The sequence below is a fragment of the Pimephales promelas genome, chromosome 3, assembly GCF_988280905.1.
Source record: "Pimephales promelas chromosome 3, fPimPro1.hap1.1, whole genome shotgun sequence".
NCBI classification, from domain to species: Eukaryota; Metazoa; Chordata; class Actinopteri; order Cypriniformes; family Leuciscidae; genus Pimephales; species Pimephales promelas.
Genome location: NC_142771.1, coordinates 22,692,130 through 22,710,402, shown reverse-complemented (window position 1 = coordinate 22,710,402; position 18,273 = coordinate 22,692,130).

The following is an 18,273-nucleotide window of genomic DNA, read 5'->3' as shown; positions in this document are numbered from 1 at the left end:
CCATAATGTGCTGTGACAAGGCACCATATTTGATCATGCTTTATAAAGAATTCTCTATGCAATGCTAACATTTCATATGTCACATCTGTTTTAAAAGACTGCCTGATTTAACCCACGTACGCTTTCAGAAACCAGCACTGAACTACATCCTTCTTGAATCATTCTTTTGGGTCTTCACCACAATTCAAAGAGAATTACATCTAGAAAATGAATGTTAACCATATCAAAAAGAACAAAAACATAATAAATAACAAAACTTCAATAAATAGATACATTTCTTCAACATTAAATAAATGTCTGTTTACTATTTTGTTATAAACCGGATGGGTGGATGGATGGACGGAAAAGCAATAAACAAACATGTTGCCAGGTCAGGTGAGACACAGTTCCTCATAATAAGTACATAATAAGCCAGCAGCCATATCACCCTGTATCCCAAGACTGGTTGCCCACTGAAGCTAAGCAGGGCTGAAGCTGATTAGTACCTGGATGGGAGACCACCTGTGAAAACCAGGTTGCTGCTGGAAGAGGTGTTATTGAGGCAAGCAGGGGGTGCTCACCCTGTGGTCAGTGTGGGTCCCAACAACACATTCTCATCCCAAGACGTCATCTAACTGACGCTTTTGACCATACGTCAACATCCAACGGGTACCCTATAGCGTCAGTTAGATGACGATCCTAGGGCGTCATCCAACTGACGCTTTACCTTTAGTGTCAGTTAGATGACGGGTAGGTTTAGGTCTGGGGTAGGGTTAAGATTAGAGAGCGTCATCTAACTGACGTTAAAGGGTACCCTAAAACGTCGGATGTATGACGTATGGTCAAAAGCGTCAGTTATATGACGTCTTGGGATGAGAACGGGCTGGTCCTAATGCCCGAGTACAGTGATGGGGACACTCTACTATCAAAAAGCAATGTCCTTCGTATGAGATGTTAAACCGAGGTCCTGACTCACAGTGGTGGTCATTAATCCCAGGATGTCCTTTGAAAAAAGAGTAGGAGTGGAAATCCTAATCATATACTGGTTGGCTTCATCACTCTGCCTCCTCTCCACCAATAAGCTGTCTTCTGGGCGTTCTGGCGCAATATGGCTGCCGTCGCACCATCCAGGTGGATGCAGCACATTGGTGGTGGTTAAGGAGATTCCCCCCTTCTCTGTTAAGTGCTTTCAGTAGAAAACTTGCTATATAAATGTAACAAATTATTATTATTATTATTATTATTATTATTATAATGATCATATGGATTCAAAGAGGTTCTAGGTCAATGTTTTAACCAATTTCCTATCTGGAAAGAAATAACAAGAAAGATTTTTAGTTTAAAGGGATACTCCATTTCTTTTTAAATAGGCTCTTTTTACAATTCCCCCAGAGTTAAACAGTTGGGTTTTACCGTTTTCAATTCCATTCAGATGATTTTCTGATATTTAGAAGAATATCAGTCACCAGACAGTTTCTGGTCTCATTGACTTCCATAGTATTTTTTTTTTCCAACTATGGAAGTCAATGAGATCAGAAACTAGTTACTGATATTCTTTTAAATATGCAGAAAATCGGCTGAATGGATTCGAAAATGTTAAAACTCAATTATTTAACTCTGGGGGAGTTGTAAAATGAGCATATTTCCAAAAAAGTGGAGTATCCCTTTAACAAACTGAAAACAAAAATGGATTTCTCCTTTCTCTTAGTGTACAAATATACTGGTTAAATCTATGCACATACAGAACAGAACCAGCGTCTTTTAAGCCACTACATCCACATCTCTCACCAATTGAATTGTTTGCCATCGGATTCTGTTCCTCCCAAGTTGAGGTTCTAATATTTATCAAATTAGTTAAGAGGTAAAATCTCATATTACATATAGCACAGTGACACCTGACAGAACTCTTTAAAATAAAAACAAACAAACAAAAAATAAATCCAAATTCCTTACCAAATCAGTTACAAAATGTTAGCAGAACTTCTGGGGCTGTCGTTTTACTTTTACTGTTGTTTTACTTTTATCCCATTATACTTGGTATAATCAGATTTGAGGACTGACCTGTTGTGGTTAACTGAGTCATGCCATGTAAAGAAATATCTGTATATGCATTTAAGATTTATGTTAATTTGTTTAAATTTTTTGGGAATGGATAACCATGGCTGGTCAAAAGTGCAATGCTGTCCAATTTCAGAACTTAAGAGTTTCTCGGGAATATGTGCTTAAATTGCCTCCAGCTCGAGGAAAACAGACGGTTTATCATCTGACTCATTGCACACACGCAACACATGCATTACTGAACATGCTAATTATTTTGATCACCATAATGATGATTGCAGGCTGCCCGCCACTTGCAACACACACACACACACACACACACAAATCCAAGTCTGATGTAGGAGAGGATAAAAAGCAGAGAAGCACTGGCAAAGAACGGCAAGGGGAAATATTAACAGCAGGAAATAGGAGGAGAGGCGCAAATGATAATGTAGAATATGACTGGGGGAGATTCATGGAATTTTTGCAAAAGCTTTCTGCATGGAGCGACAGATTTTTACTACACCCACACAGTGCTATGACTGATGACTTTTACAGTAACACAGTCTGCTGTGTCACCGTGACTATAGCCTCTAACAAGACCCCCTGGGTGGAGAGGATAAGATCTTTCACTGTGTCGATGTTTTTGGACTTGTGTGTCTTTTACACCACAAAACACACACACCTGCTTTACCAACACTGACTTTGATATCTGGATCTCTGTGGAAACAGGAAACAGGTGGAAAGAGCCTCAATAACCTATCCTAGATGACAATAGATAGATAGCAATAGCCGTACTAGGTCTAAAAGGCACGTTTTTAAAGCTTCTCTGTATTCCTATTTACTCATCTTTCATTTTCACGAGTCTTCTTTAGAGGAAAAATACACCACTGGCTCCTGTTGTATAATGAAGCCCAAAGACCAGCATGTGATGTATAACACTTTCTGGCATGTTATTGTTTTGTCTAACAGTATCCGCAGAGAGGCTGAAAATGACTGTACTGCGAGAAACAGCATGGCGCTCTGGAGCACAGAAGCTTAGATCAAGCTAATGCTTTTGGTAATGCAGCATTGTTTCCTGAACTGAAACAGGCAATATTTTTCCTTTTGTGTCCACACACCTGATGAAGCCCTTTCCACAGTTACCAGAGTGCGACACGCCTGAAGGCGACAAGCTGAGAACAAAACAGTCTCCATCCACACCAGAGAGAGGTTTATGTTTATTACTGACACATCTAGCCCTATTTTTCATCTTTAGCTTTCCAATTAATTAATGGAATAAAATAGTCTAAGATAAGCAATAACTGCAACTGCCCTTCCAGCATCCCTCCACCACTCCAATTCTAAATTTGCTATGCAATTTTCTTTATAAATATGAGCCTCATTGGTTCATGCTAAACCTCAAACGTGCTGAATAACATGAGAATAAACCTCACTTGTTCTTGCTGAAGCTCAAACGTTCTGTGTAATATGAGAATAAACCTCACTGGTTCTTGCTGAAGCACAAACGTGTTGCATAACACGAAAATTAACCTCATTGGTTCTTCCAGAAGCTCAGACGTCCTGGGTAACATGAGCATGAACCTCATTGGTTGTTGCTGAGGCTCAAACGTATTGTGTAACAGACAAGAATGAACCTCATTGGTTCTCACACATCAAGTGAACATGCTTGAGCTTCCATTTACCACAACTGATGTGTGAGTTGTTGAATGTATATACTGTATGTGAATAAAAGCCTAAATTCAATCTGTTCATCATAATCACAAAAAAACAATCAAGTCTCTTAAAAAACAGTCATATGGTTTAGTTAGTAAAAATAATAATACAAATTAATATAATATTATAGATTATATTTTATTATTATATCATAACATAACATAATATAATGTAATGTAATGTAATGTAATGTAATGTAATGTAATATAATATAATATAATATAATATAATATAATATAATATAATATAATATAATATAATATAATATATACACTGAAAACAATTATAAACGCAACACTTTTGTTGACAGGTTCTGCCAATATCCAGCAACTTCACACAGACATTGAAGATGAGTGGACCGACATTCCACAGGCCATCAACAAACTGATCAATTCTATGCAAAGGAGATGTTTGACACTGCGTGAGGCAAATGATGGTCACACCAGATACGGACTGGTTTTCGAAACTGAGAAAGAGAAACAGAGCAGTCATAATGGAGTGCAAGATGGTTTTGGTCAAAAAGAGCAGTGGAGGAGGGGAGGGATGGATACAGTGAGAGAGGTGTAATAGAAAGATGGTGGAGTGTGATTTGAGGTTGTAGCCTTCTGTTGTGTGGTGGTGTGTATGTGTGCTGATTGTGCTTCAGGCCGCTGTCTCAGGCCTGCAAGGTCGCACACAATAGGTTACGCAGAAGTAATGTGCAAGGATGCGTGCGTGTGTGTGTGTGTGTGTGTGTGTGTGTGTGTGTGTGTGTAACAAAGCCTGTGCAGCTGTAATAATGTAAATAAGTTGCTTATCAGAGCAGTGGATTTGGCTCAGGAGGTGACAGGGAGGAGGTGAGAGTGGCTTTGAATCAACATCTAAAACTCAACCATTAATTCTAATTCTGACAGACAGCACATAAACAGCAACAGAGAGAGAGAGAGAGAGAGAGAGAGAGAGAGAGAGAGAGAGAGAGAGAGAGAGAGAGAGAGAGAGAGAGAGAGAGAGAGAGAGAGAGAGAGCACATTTACTCTGCAACAGAATTTGACAATTTTGTAGGCATGCAGTGTTGTAAACAAATGGGAAATATTATTTTGCTAAATTAAGGCTGCACATGTAAATTCTTAATTTTTAAAGGGTTAGTTAGTTCACTCAAAATTGAAAATTAAGTCATTAAGTACTCACCCCCATGCTGTACCAACCCTGTAAGACCTTCGTTCATCTTCGGAACACAAATGAAGATATTTTTGATTAAATTTGAGAGGTGGAGCACTACTACATAAGGGATTGAAACTTGACGGCCCAGAAAGTCATTGAAGAAAATGTTTAAATATTCCATGTGACCACAGTGGCTCAAGTACAATAGTATCAAGCGACAAGAATACTTTTTGTGCGAAAAAACAAACAATGTTTGTTTTGTGATGTTCAAGTGAAGCTTGCTAAATAAAAATCCTGCAAGAGACAGCACTGAACAGCATTTCGTTTGTTTTTCCTACGAACACGAGAGTGAGGGTGAATTGCGCACTCGGATGCTCAACAAAGATAATGAATGAAAGCAAGTGAGGTGTGCAGTCTATCACAAGTCTCTGAGATCTGACCAAGGGTCAGTGCATTGACTGTCATGAGGGCAGAAGGCATCACCATGACCTTTGAGGAGATTTGGTAATTGAGATGCCAGGAAGACTAATGGACCCTGCCGCTTCCACCAGGTTCTCCTCTATTCTCTTTTCAAACTCACTCAGTTCCACTATATTCTCATTATTCAAGCTCTTTCTATCTCTACATGGAAGAGAATCTGCTGGACTTTCACATAAAATCACTTCAGAGCGACATGAATTTTCATTGTGGAGACAGTCCCTTTGAAAAAAAAAAGTGTGAAGTGTCATGCTCAAGAGCAGGTGATGGCTCATGTCTCCCTCTTTATGAGGTTTGAACCATCAACCTTCCGGTTACCTTTAATTTGTGTTAAATTAGAAAGCAAAACGAATTGCAAAACAGAAGCATCTTAACTACCAGACTTTAGTATTTTATTTGTCTCTATATCATCTACATTTAATTGTTATAATTTTATTTTATACAAGACTTGGTATTTTAGATGAAATACTTTCCTTGGACAGGCTATGTAATTCTGACATGCATACCTGCTCTCTGAGCCTATCGGCAGGCAGCAGAGCAGTTAACAAGGCTTCTTCTCTCATTTTCAAGTATCCACTCTGTAATACTTCATGTCTTTCCTGGTGTCTCGGCGGGATCTGGCCGAATGTGGTGCTGGCAAAGAGTAAGCTAGAGGGAGATAAACCGATACATAAGGATTATGTCCTGTTGAGTCAGAAGGAACATAAAGGAATATAGTTGGACATCTGAACAGCAAAGACAATGTGTGCTCTGGCATTATGTGCTTGGCTCTAAGCATACAGCTGAAATGGTACCCATTCGCACTTGGCAGCAGGTCGTTCTCATCTCACTTCACTACACCAATCATTTTTCAATTTACTGGAGATCCTCCAATCAACACACAACACCTTGGCGGGGCAGAGAATCGTGGAAGCTGGAGTGAAGCAGATGATGAGGTCTGGGGGAGAAAATTCAAGTCAGAAAACTAATGGTGCAAAGACAAGCATACAAGTGTAGATCTCAAAAAAAAAAAAAAAAGAATAAATAAATAAAGTTCAGCTGGAAAGGATCTTATAAGCACTGACAGACTGATGATTTGGCAGCAGGTCTGTGCACCATTCCAGTCATGAGGGATCAGATGTTGCTGTTTGGGGCAAAATGGAGCACTGCTACACTGACTCAAAGACTTCACATGGAGGGCTTATGAATTTAACACTGTGACATTGCACAGGAAACACACACCTGGAGCCCAGACAACACTGACATCATGGTGTATGCGTTAAGAAAGACATTGTGCCCTTACAATTATGCATATTTCCATTCAGTCAGGATCAGAATGCAAACAAATATTTTTTTTATTGCAAATTCACTTGTGACTCGGAAATACAGATAATGCTAATACAATATTTGGCCTAGTGCTACTTGATGTGTTAGGCTGATAAAGCATACATATGCTGTTTGTGCATTTACAATATTGTTAAATCTCCTTTTAATTAATTTGACATATTGTTGGACCTATAAAGTTCAGTAACATTATTAACATTGATTAAAATATTAGCACTATACAATAAGGTCTCATTTGTTAATATTAGTTAATACATGAACTAATATTGTTAGTAATTTTAGTAATTTATTTTTATAGAATTTAATAACCTAGTTGATGTTAAAAATAGAATTTTCCATTGCTGGTTCAAGTCAGTTCACTGCATTAACTGTTGTAACTGTCATGATTGGGGTCTTTTGTTTTGTCTTGTTTAAGGACTTTTATGTTGAAATATTTTGTATCTGTGTTCCCTCCCTGGGATTGATTTCCATTCTTCTGTATTGTCATATTATTCACCTTCATTAGTTCCAGCTGTTGTTAATTATCCACTCATTGCTTTGTGTATTTAAAGGGATAGTTCACCCAAAAATGAAAATTTTGCCAGTAATTACTCACCCTCATGTTGTTTCAGACCCTGTAAGACTTTCAATCATCTTCGAAACACAAATTAAGATATTTTTGATTAAATCTGAGTGCTGGATCACTCCTCCATAGGCTTTGGGATTGAAACTTTGCCGGCCCTGAAAAGTTATTGAAGACATCGTTAAAATACGACGAGAATACTTTTTATACACAAAAAACAAACAAAAATAACGACTTTATTCAACTATTCATTTCCTTCTCTGTGGGCCTCGAGTTAGTTCACATAGTCTAACGGCGCAACACTTCTGTGTTGTACGTCACACGGATCACACACGACCAGCGTCGGCCAATAGTGAGCCTATGTGTGAACGTACAACCCAGAAGCTCTGAATCCACAAGATCACATATACATATACACATGTTTTTGTACACAACTACTAACATACTACACTCACCTAAAGGATTATTAGGAACACCATACTAATCCTGTGTTTGACCCCATTTTCGCCATCAGAACTGCCTTAATTCTACGTGGAATTGATTCAACAAGGTGTTGAAAGCATTCTTTAGAAATGTTGGCCCATATTGATAGGATAGCATCTTGCAGTTGATGGAGATTTGTGGGATGCACATCCAGGGCAAAAGCTCCGGTTCCACCACCTCCCAAAGATGCTCTATAGGGAGGGTTGAGATCTGGTGACCAATTTGAAATGATTCGAGGTTTGTGACTTGACGCATTATCCTGCTGGAAGTAGCCAGAGGATGGGTACATGGTGGCCATAAAGGGATGGACATGGTCAGAAACAATGCTAAGGTAGACCATGGCATTTAAACAATGCCCAATTGGCACTAAGGGGCCTAAAGTGTAGGGATGCACCGAAATGAAAATTCTTGGCCGAAACCGAAAACCGAAAAAGAGGAAACCAAGGCCGAAAACCGAAAACCGAAACACCGAAAGAAATTATGCCAATTATTAGTATCATTGCATTTATGGCTATGACTGTGTACAAACTTTACTAAAATCAAGGCATTGCAATTGCATAAATTAATATAACATTTTCAAAGAATAAATCAATTTCAAATTATGCAAATATATATTTAGCACAATGCACAGTATAAAATAAAATTCAAACTAAAATGTTTAACTTGACCCCACTTATGTGTACACTAAATAATAATCTACTGGCCTGCAGAAAGGTTTTAAAATGAAATGTTCTCTCAAAAACAAAGCCAACCGCAAACTTCTCATCACATTAGCACCCAGTTTGCAGGTCTAAATTAGTTACATTTTTAAAAATGTAGCATACAATAGCATAAAAAGCCTTTTTAAATGAACAATGGTCCATGTTTAATACAAATGATGAAACTTAATGAAACATGTTTAGTGAATGTAGAAAATATTTAAGAGAGCATTAATTAGTTCTATACATACATGTTCCCATATACATATTTTTTTTTGTAATGTCACAAGTAATAATCTCAGGGTTTACTGGGTTTTACATGATTATTTTTGTATTGGTGGTGGAATACTAAAAAATAAACATTGTCATGTATTTATCGGTCTTCTTCTCGCCGATTCCTGATGGTTAGAGGACAGTTACTTTACTTGAGTCGTCCCCTGTCGTTTCAAGGAATAGTACAACGGAGAGCGCGTCAAGTATAAACGCCTCGACCGTTTGGAGCGGTGCACGCACTGTTTGTGGAGACTCGCCGCTGCCTTGTTTACTTTCGCCTTCCTGCTCTAAACAATGCGTGCCGCCATGACGACGACTCCGGTTCCGAGCGGGTCAAGAGCGGTGCGCGCGCTGTCTGTGGAGACTCGCGCTGCCTTGTTTATACTTTCGCCTGCCTCCGCAGCGCGTGTCTCCACAGACAGCGCGCGCACCGCTCTTGACCCGCTCGGAACCGGAGTGGTCGTCATGGCGGCACGCATTGTTTATAGGTGGATAAACAAGGTTTCCGTCTCATGGCGGCTTCAGATACACTGAAATACGTCCACACCGCAGACATGTTGCTTCAGACAAGCACGTGCAGGTCGCGGTTTCTGTTTGCGTCATCACAACATTTCGGCCGTATTGTTTCGGTGATAAAAGTCTTTTGGGCCATTTTCGGCCGAAAATTTTCGGCGGCCGAATATTCGGTGCATCCCTACTAAAGTGTGCCAAAAAAACATCCCCCACACCATTACACCACCACCAGCAGCCTGCACAATGGTAACAAGGCATGATGGATCCATGTTCTCATTCTGTTTCATTTGCATTCTGTCAACAGAAATCGAGACTCATCAGACCAGGCAACATTTTTCCAGTCTTCAACTGTCCAATTTTGGTGAGCTCTTGCAAATTGTAGCCTCTTTTTCCTATTTGTAGTGGAGATGAGTGGTATCTGGTGGGGTCTTCTGCTGTTGTAGCCCATCTGCCTCAAGGTTGTGCATATTGTGGCTTAACAAATGCTTTGCTGCATACTTCGGTTGTAACGAGTGGTTATTTCAGTCAAAGTTGCTCTTCCATCAGCTTGAATCAGTCGGCCCATTCTCCTCTGACCTCTAACATCAACAAGGCATTTTCTCCCACAGGACTGCCGCATACTGGATGTTTTTCCCTTTTCACACCATTCTTTGTAAACCCTAGAAACGGTTGTGCGTGAAAATCCCAGTACCTGAGCAGATTGTGAAATACTCAGACTAACCCGTCGGCACCAACAACCATGCCACACTCAAAATTGCTTAAATCACCCTTCTTTCCCATTCTGACATTCAGTTTGGAGTTCAGGATATTGTCTTGACCAGGACAACACCCCTAGATAATTGATTAGATAGGTTGATTGGATAATTGCTTAAACAGGTGTTCCTAATAATCCTTTAGGTGAGTGTATATGCATATAAAAAGTGAATCAGTTAACCTACAGAATGTTAAAAATTGACTTTAGTTGGTTGATTCAGTTATATTAAATAATTTTGGTAAAAAAAAAAACAGCATATTGATTCCTTACAAAATATCAATGCAAACGCCAGGCTTCAAGCATAAGCACAAAGCAATTTCATCCCTGTTAACATTTAACTGAAGACAATGCAGTCATATTTAGTGTGTCTAATATGTTATTTTACACCTGAGACTGACTCAATAGTGTGATGGGAACATGGTTTTTTTGACAATGTTGCTTTGAGCAAATATTGTAAGAGTGGATCTGGCGTGCACACAAACAAACATCTATGACAGAAAATGGATTCAAAATGATGCCATCTCATCCTAAACACCCCCTACACACCATGAAAAAGGAAGAAGAAATCACCAAACACAAACTGCAGCAGCTATTATAAAACAGGGTCATTGTGCATTAATGAGGCCATCAGATTCTATTAGTAGGAAATTAACTATTGCATTAACGAGAGACCTAAAAATGAGCAACGTCAAATTCATACAAATAAAATAATAAACAATGCATGGCACAATGTTGTTCATAAAGTCTCAATATCTTCAATTTTATTTCATACAATACATTTTACAATGAAATCTTAAGCAGGACCGGTGGTGAATGTACAAACGTGAGATAAAACACCTCACTCAGTTCTGGGCGAAATGGTCTTTTTGAAAGTCACACCTCTTTATTGCCACCAGGCTACATATATACACTAAATTACAAGGTATATTTTTTCTTCATTGTTCATTATTGCACAACTTTTTGTTTGGTTTTATATGAACAGAATCAACTAAATAAAGCAATCAATCCATTTTGACAATATAGTACAAAGAAAGCAAAAATAAAGTGTTATGTATACATATATTAATATATATATATATATTTATTTATAAGTCTTTCATATAAACAGCCTCTCAACCTGATAAAAATCAGTCAAACTGCAGCAGAAAGCCAAAGAAGTAGTGGTGAGTAATGCCACGCCCCAGTGATTTTGAGTGACAGCTGTGCTGATTGGGCTTGCTCATAGGAAGTACCTCCCACTGGTGAAAGCTAAATCAGTCGTGTAGTTTAAGCACCCTCAAATATCGTAACACCCTTGTCATGCACAAATGTATGTCTTTCATTTAGATTCTGTGCTCTATAAACACTAAGATCCTTGACAAATACAAGACACCTTCTAGATTTTCTATTCCAGAGACCTAAAAGATATGGGACACATCACACAACCACAATAAGCTCAAAAGATTTAATTTCCCTCTTTCCACCTCTCCCTCCTTTCCACTGAAGATCTCTCAGCATCTGAGGTATCTGTTTTCTGTGATGCTCAAATCCTTCTATCGTAATCCTGTTCTTCTACTCTCAGCCTTCCTCTCATCCAGATCACACTATCTAAAATCCATTCGATTCGTCACTCCATCAGCTCCTGTGTAGACACTCTGTGAAGAAGCCAGTGGTCTATGTGCTACCAAGTCCAGAGTAAGAATGGCCTGTTTTTCATTTCCCCCAAAGAATGACTCAAGCGCTGCATTGGACTGCTGGGATAAAGGGCTTTGTACATTAACAAATGTGATGATAAAACATAAGGCTGTGCTTCTGATAATGAGACCATTCATCACTCTGCTGCTGTTCAAATACACTAAACGGCCAAAAATATCTAAACACAAAAACACGACACCCATAAATACTTGTGATTTCAACACCATGGAATAATTCACCCAAAAGTGACAAATCTCTTACTCACATTCACATTGTTCCAAACCTGTATGTCGTACTTTCCTCTGTGGAACACAATAAGGACATATAAAGCAAAGAAAAAACAAAACAAAAAAGTATCATAAAATGTTCCTTCAAACTTGTCCATGTACAAAGCAATACGACTGATTTGGGTGAGAAACAGACTGAAATCTAAGTAAAATCATCTAATCAGTTAACAAATCATTCAAACTAGTTTTGTGGACCATATAAAAACGGTAAAACCCCCCCATAATATTAAATTTGAATCCTAAATTTAAAAATAGTGTTTACATACTTTTGCCATTTGTCCATTCCACCCAGACATTTGGTAATAATTCGATGTTTTGGGACCATTGGCGTATCGTTATAGAAAACAACACGGATGCAAAGAGAAGCGTCCCACTTCCTATACCATGATTCATTTGATAGACGATGCTACATAAAACCCATGCAAAGACAAATGTGAAAATCCCAAATGATCCATCTTGCCCTCTCTTCCCACAGTATTGGCTTTCATCCCGCTCTCTCATCTTCTGCCATCTCTTTCTCCTTCCCCATTACCCCTCTCCTTTCTGTCCATCTTCCTAAACATCAAAGTGTGAGAGACATCAGAGGACTGATGTGAGAAGATGCTAATGCAGATATCCATTCATTCATGCACGGCTGGGACCGTTCTTCCATGAATGCAGAGCAGGGGACCAGGATCTACCCATCCTTCCGGGCCATAAGCAAGTCCCACATACTGTATATATTCAGCTCATCTTCAGTTTGCAGCTGATTTACATTTAGCTGACACTTTTGTCCAAAGCGACTTGCAATTGCTATATATGTCAGAGGTTGCACGCCTCTGGAGCAACTAGGGGTTAAGTGTCTTGCTCAGGGACACATTGGTGTCTCACAGTCGATTCAAACCCGGGTCTCTCACACCAAAGGGATGTGTCTTATTCACTGCGCCATCACCACATCCTTACGGTTGATTTGTAGTAGATTTCACAGCCAACCATTTTGGTAACTCTACATGAATGAACTGAATCATAGTATGTGCACTATGGGCATCCTGTGCTGGAGGTGCTGGCTTTGGACTGATTTCCTGGAGCCTGGGGCTAAACAACATATGTCACCCAGACAAACAAGGGCTATTTTCAGCCTTGGTTTGTAGATGTCTGTGGCCTGCTGAACCCTTATCACAAATTTTCAGACCATATCCTTCTTATTTCTCTCTCAACGAGCAGCTATTTTCTATGAAAGCGGAGTGGTACATTGAAAGGGAGTGGCAGAGCCCTTGTTGGGGCCATACGGTGCCATGATGGTGGTTGTAATGGAGAGTATGAGCATCTCTTGTGTATACACAAAAGCCACGGCCATTGATAATCGGCTCTGAGGACGAGTGCAGAGCACAGACTGCACTACGTATAGGGGCACTTTCGTTTTAATGGCCCTTAGTGCACAAGTCTCCTAATTGCCATGATAAATATGTAATGCAGTCCCAAGAGCCGTTTCCTAGGGTGAACTCGCAGTCGCACACCGAAGTGCAGCTCAACGCTTACAAGAGAACAAGAGAAAGACAAGGAGTGCAAAGGGGGAGAGAGCATTTTGTTGTGACAGATCAGTAGCTATGCACAGGGTTCATGAAAAACGGCAAATCCTATCTTTGCATCTGCTTTATTCTTCACACAATAGGCCAGCATCATAATTGCTATAGAGAACATGACAAATCAGGAATAAATTGCCAGTGATTTTTTGTCTCTCAGCACGCCTATCTGTAACACTGCTGGCGGTGTATTAATGTCAACCCGTGCAAAGCATTCTTTGAGTAATCATTTTCCAATATTAGCACTTCACATTAATGGAAAAACAGATGAGGTTTTTATTGAGTTAATATACCACGTGAACGCAAACAAACGACCACTTAAATGAAGCAGAACAAAGACTAAGAGGTACAGTAGAGGCTTTACCTGCTGAACACTAAATTTCATGTTAAACAGTGACATAACATTCAACTAGACAAATGAATGGCCTTTTAGTGCGTCGCACTGAGCTGAAATATAAATATAATGGAATGCAGCTGCACGTAACCACGTTGAAGTTTATGTGTCATGACATCAGAACGCAATTAGCAGAGAGCACATCTTTTTGAGACTATATAACCACCAGTGATGGGGAGAAGCAACAGTAACAGCTAACAATGAACTTCTGTAGCGTTTCCAATGAGCTCGGTTTCCAGTAACAATCTCTAACCAGTAGCACAGATAAATCATTTATAAATACTGCAAAATACCATAAAAAAATACGAATTTTGATTCCATGGCAACTTGAATGTTTAGGATGGGAAATTAACAGATGCGCTAACCTAATCCTCTCTCTTTTAGCACTGGATGTCTGATTCAATGTAATTAATCAGTTCATCTTAAATTGTACTCTTTCTAATTCAGTAGCATTGGCAACGCATTCTCATCCTTTAACGTCATATAGAACTCTATATGACAAAACGGCGCTATACTACGCACATGGCACCCGTTATCGTTAATATAACACGCGCTGTGAGGGCTAAGTTTAGGTGTGGGGTAGGGTGTGCGTTTCATATTCACGCTAAATGATTTATAACGTCTTGGGTTCGCGTGTTATATTAACGATAAAGGGTGCCATGTGCGTAGTATAGCGCCGTTTTTGCATATAGCGTTCTATATGAGCATTGGAGAGTCTTAGTAATTCTAATGAATCAATTTGTTCAGACGGTTGATGTAAATAAACAAATAAAACAACCAATTCACTGATAAGCCGATTTATAAAGTAAGTAGCTGGCTACTGTTGTTTGTAGATATTGTAGACTACTTTTTCAAAATATAGCTTGACTACTTTAAATAGTTTAACTAGGGTACCACAGGGCTAAATGCGCATTGGGGTAAAAGGCGCATTTGACTTTACTCTCTTTTGAAACAAGATGGCAAAAAAATTCAGCTCAGCACCTTTCTTAACAAACGCTTTTTTATGATGTTCATGGAAATTTGGCTGATTCTTGACACAATCGCGGGTAGCAATGCAAACTTGATTATGCGATAATTTGATCTAATATTTAATGTTTTTAAAAATGTTGTAGATTTTTGTAGCAAAGAGAGATCGTTAAAATTATTGACTACACTTTTAGACAAAGAAAGTTTGTTCAAGGTAATTAAAGCAACTTTTGTTTTAATAATGGAAGAATATGTAAAAGTATGCAATTTGGGGTAAAAGGCGCCCCTGCTGTTAATTTTTAACAACATCAAAATAATCAACATGATATTAAATAGCTGGATAATCACCGTATAATGAATTCATCATATAGACGTACATAAGTCTTTTATTTATCAAAATAAACTGGAGTTTGTATCAAAGTACAAACTTTGATAAAATTATGGGTTTGATTAAGTATTAACTTAAACATATTATTTTAGCTATAGTATTTGTATCAATACTTTGTGCCTTTTGCACCATGTATGGGGTGAAAGGCCCACCGTGCCACCTCATATCTTTATAAGATTTTCAAACAAACATAACACTGAGTTAGTTTCACACAAAATCTGTTGCTCCATCAATGCTCAGTACAAACATATATATATATTTTCCTCCAATCATATACTCTGGGAGTAGTGAAAAGCACATCTTTCTTAAGGATATGCCTTTAGCCCCGTTGTACCCTACTTCAAATTATGATTAGCTTGGCAAGCTGCAATTTTAAGGTAATTTTCCAAACACAGATAACAACTGACCAGGCCAAGTCTTTGCCGTGTAAGACCTTGGCATGAAAATAAGATCTCTCCCTTTTCCTTGTTCCTAGCAGAGAAGGAAGAAGTTCAGAATTCATGCCTCAGCAAATTCATTGAGAGCCCAATATATATAATGTATTGTACCGTATAATGCTAAAGCATATTTGGATTTCCAAAAGCACTTGGCGCAGTCATTTAGCAAGAATGATTTGTACGGCAGTTTTTCTAAATCAGAGCAACACACAATCAATCCGTTCCTGCAAAGTGAAATGAGGTTCTGTAAATAGAGCCTTGACCTCACAAAAGTTGAATTCAACATTTGCTCGTATTGCTTGATTAAAAACAAGATCATGTTTGTTAAAATAAATAACATCATGCTTGACTAATGACGTCTTTGAAATGCATGAATTACATAAAAACTGTACCTGTAAATAATGAAGTGTATAAACAGAGAAAACAAGGATGGAACAAGGAACAAGGTGCCAGAAGGATACAGACACTACTTGCTTAAAGGGATAGTTCACAAATCTTTTTTAAATTAGCCCATGATTTACTCACCCTCAATCTAGGTGTATATGACATTCTCTTTCAGACAAATACAATCCGAGTTATATAAAAAAATGTCCCAAGCTTTATAATGGCAGTGAATGGCTGTTTATGTTTTTAAGTCCATCAAAGTGCACCTATCCATGATAAAAGTATCCACGTGGCTCTGCTGAAGTTAATAATGGCCTTCTGAAGTGAAGCGATGTGTTCGTGTAAGAAAAATATCCATATTTAAAACTTTATTGGCTAAAATAACTAGCTTCCGGCAGACAGCCGTACGCATCGATTTACGGCGAAAGAGTAACCTTTGACATGACACATTACGCATTAACGAATGAGGATAGAGCAAAACAAAACACAGCCATGAAGTAGAAGTTTAAAGTGAAAATTTTCAAATAGAAAATAGAAATGTCAGAGGAGCTTGAGTTTGTTGCCCAGCCTTGTTTGTTTGAACCGGAAGAGGCGTCAAGTGTTAGGCCTACTCTTTTGCTGTAAATCGATGCGTACTGCCGTCTGCCGGAAGCTAGTCATTTTAATTGATAAAGTTTTAAATATAGATATTTTCCTTACACAAACACATCACTTCACTTCAGAAGGCCTTTATTAACCCCCGGAGTGGATTACTTTTATGATGGATGGATGCACTTTGACTGACTTCAAAACAGAAACGACCATTGACAGCCATTATAAAGCTTGGAAGATCTAGGACATTTTGGAACTCAGATTGTATTGTGGTCAGCGTTTTATTAATTATACTACTTACAATAAGCAGCAACTAAAAAAAAACTAGTGAAATCTTCAGTGCACACTGGGCATTTGAAGGATTTTTCATTTCAATTTTTGAAATGAACACCGAAACAATAAACCGCAAATTCTTTAGTGGTCCCCTAATTTAGATGCCAACTATCCGGCCCTAGTTCAATCACAGGCAAGGTGGGACTGGGCAAAGTTAATAATAAAGATTTGACACTTCATAAGCCTGTCGCAGACAAGCCTAGACAGTAGGCCTACCTCACCGAAACAAGAAATTATGATGCCGTCATTGCAAATGAGAATTATCATCAGTCTCAGACCCAAAAAAAGATCTCTCTTGTTTCCAAGTAGGATTCTGGGGCAGACATTTCTGCCCAAACACCTGCTGTCTCGACTGAGGGCATAGAATTTATTTTAAAATGACTTAAGTCCTACTACCTAAGTAAGTAGTTTTAAATCAGGATCAAAAAGGGATTCATAATCGCTGAGACAACAAACTTTCATTTCCATCAGCTGTCTACATAAACACATAAAGCCATCCAGTGAATTCAATGAACTGAAGCTGAACTCACATTAACAAAGCACTCAGAAACATGAATATTAATGGACCTCACAGCAATTTAAACATATGTTTTAAACATAAATGTATGATTCAAGACTAGAAAAGGACATAGCAAATTCATGTTATATGCAAAAGCAACCAAATTCATGTTATATGCAAAGACCTGCATAGAAATAAAACTGAATATGTTCATCAGTGGTTACAGTCTAGATCAAGCAGGAACACGTTTTTGTGCATTTTATTTGTGATTTCACCGTAATGAATAGAGAGTCTCGCAAATGTGATAGGTTGAAGAGCGCGTTCGAGTGAAGACTGTGCGCGAAGATACTGTATCCATGACACTGATAGCAGCGGACACAAGCGCTCAGCTTGAGTTCAAAAACACATTTTAGTGCTAGATCTCTTATTTAATGCAAAAAATACACACATATATAACTGCTTCAAATGGGTATAAGGCTGTGAGTGCAGAGATCAGTCTATGGCAGAGACGCTCTGCGTGAGTGGTATTTACGACAGTAACATTAAATACAAGTACTCCACAGCAAATCTAGGGGTCGCTGTTTCAAAAAAAAAATGGAATTCCTGCATAGTGTGCCTTTAAAAAATGGTTATAAAAAAGATAGAAAGAAAAGAACCCTGATTTCATCATACTGTACAAAGTAGAGACCCAGCACAGCACCAAAATGGTTTATTTTACAAAAGATTGTTTATCTGTTAAATCTGGCTATACAGGCATAGAAAATGTCTCAAGGTTAAGTATGCAATATGTATGTAACAGGGTT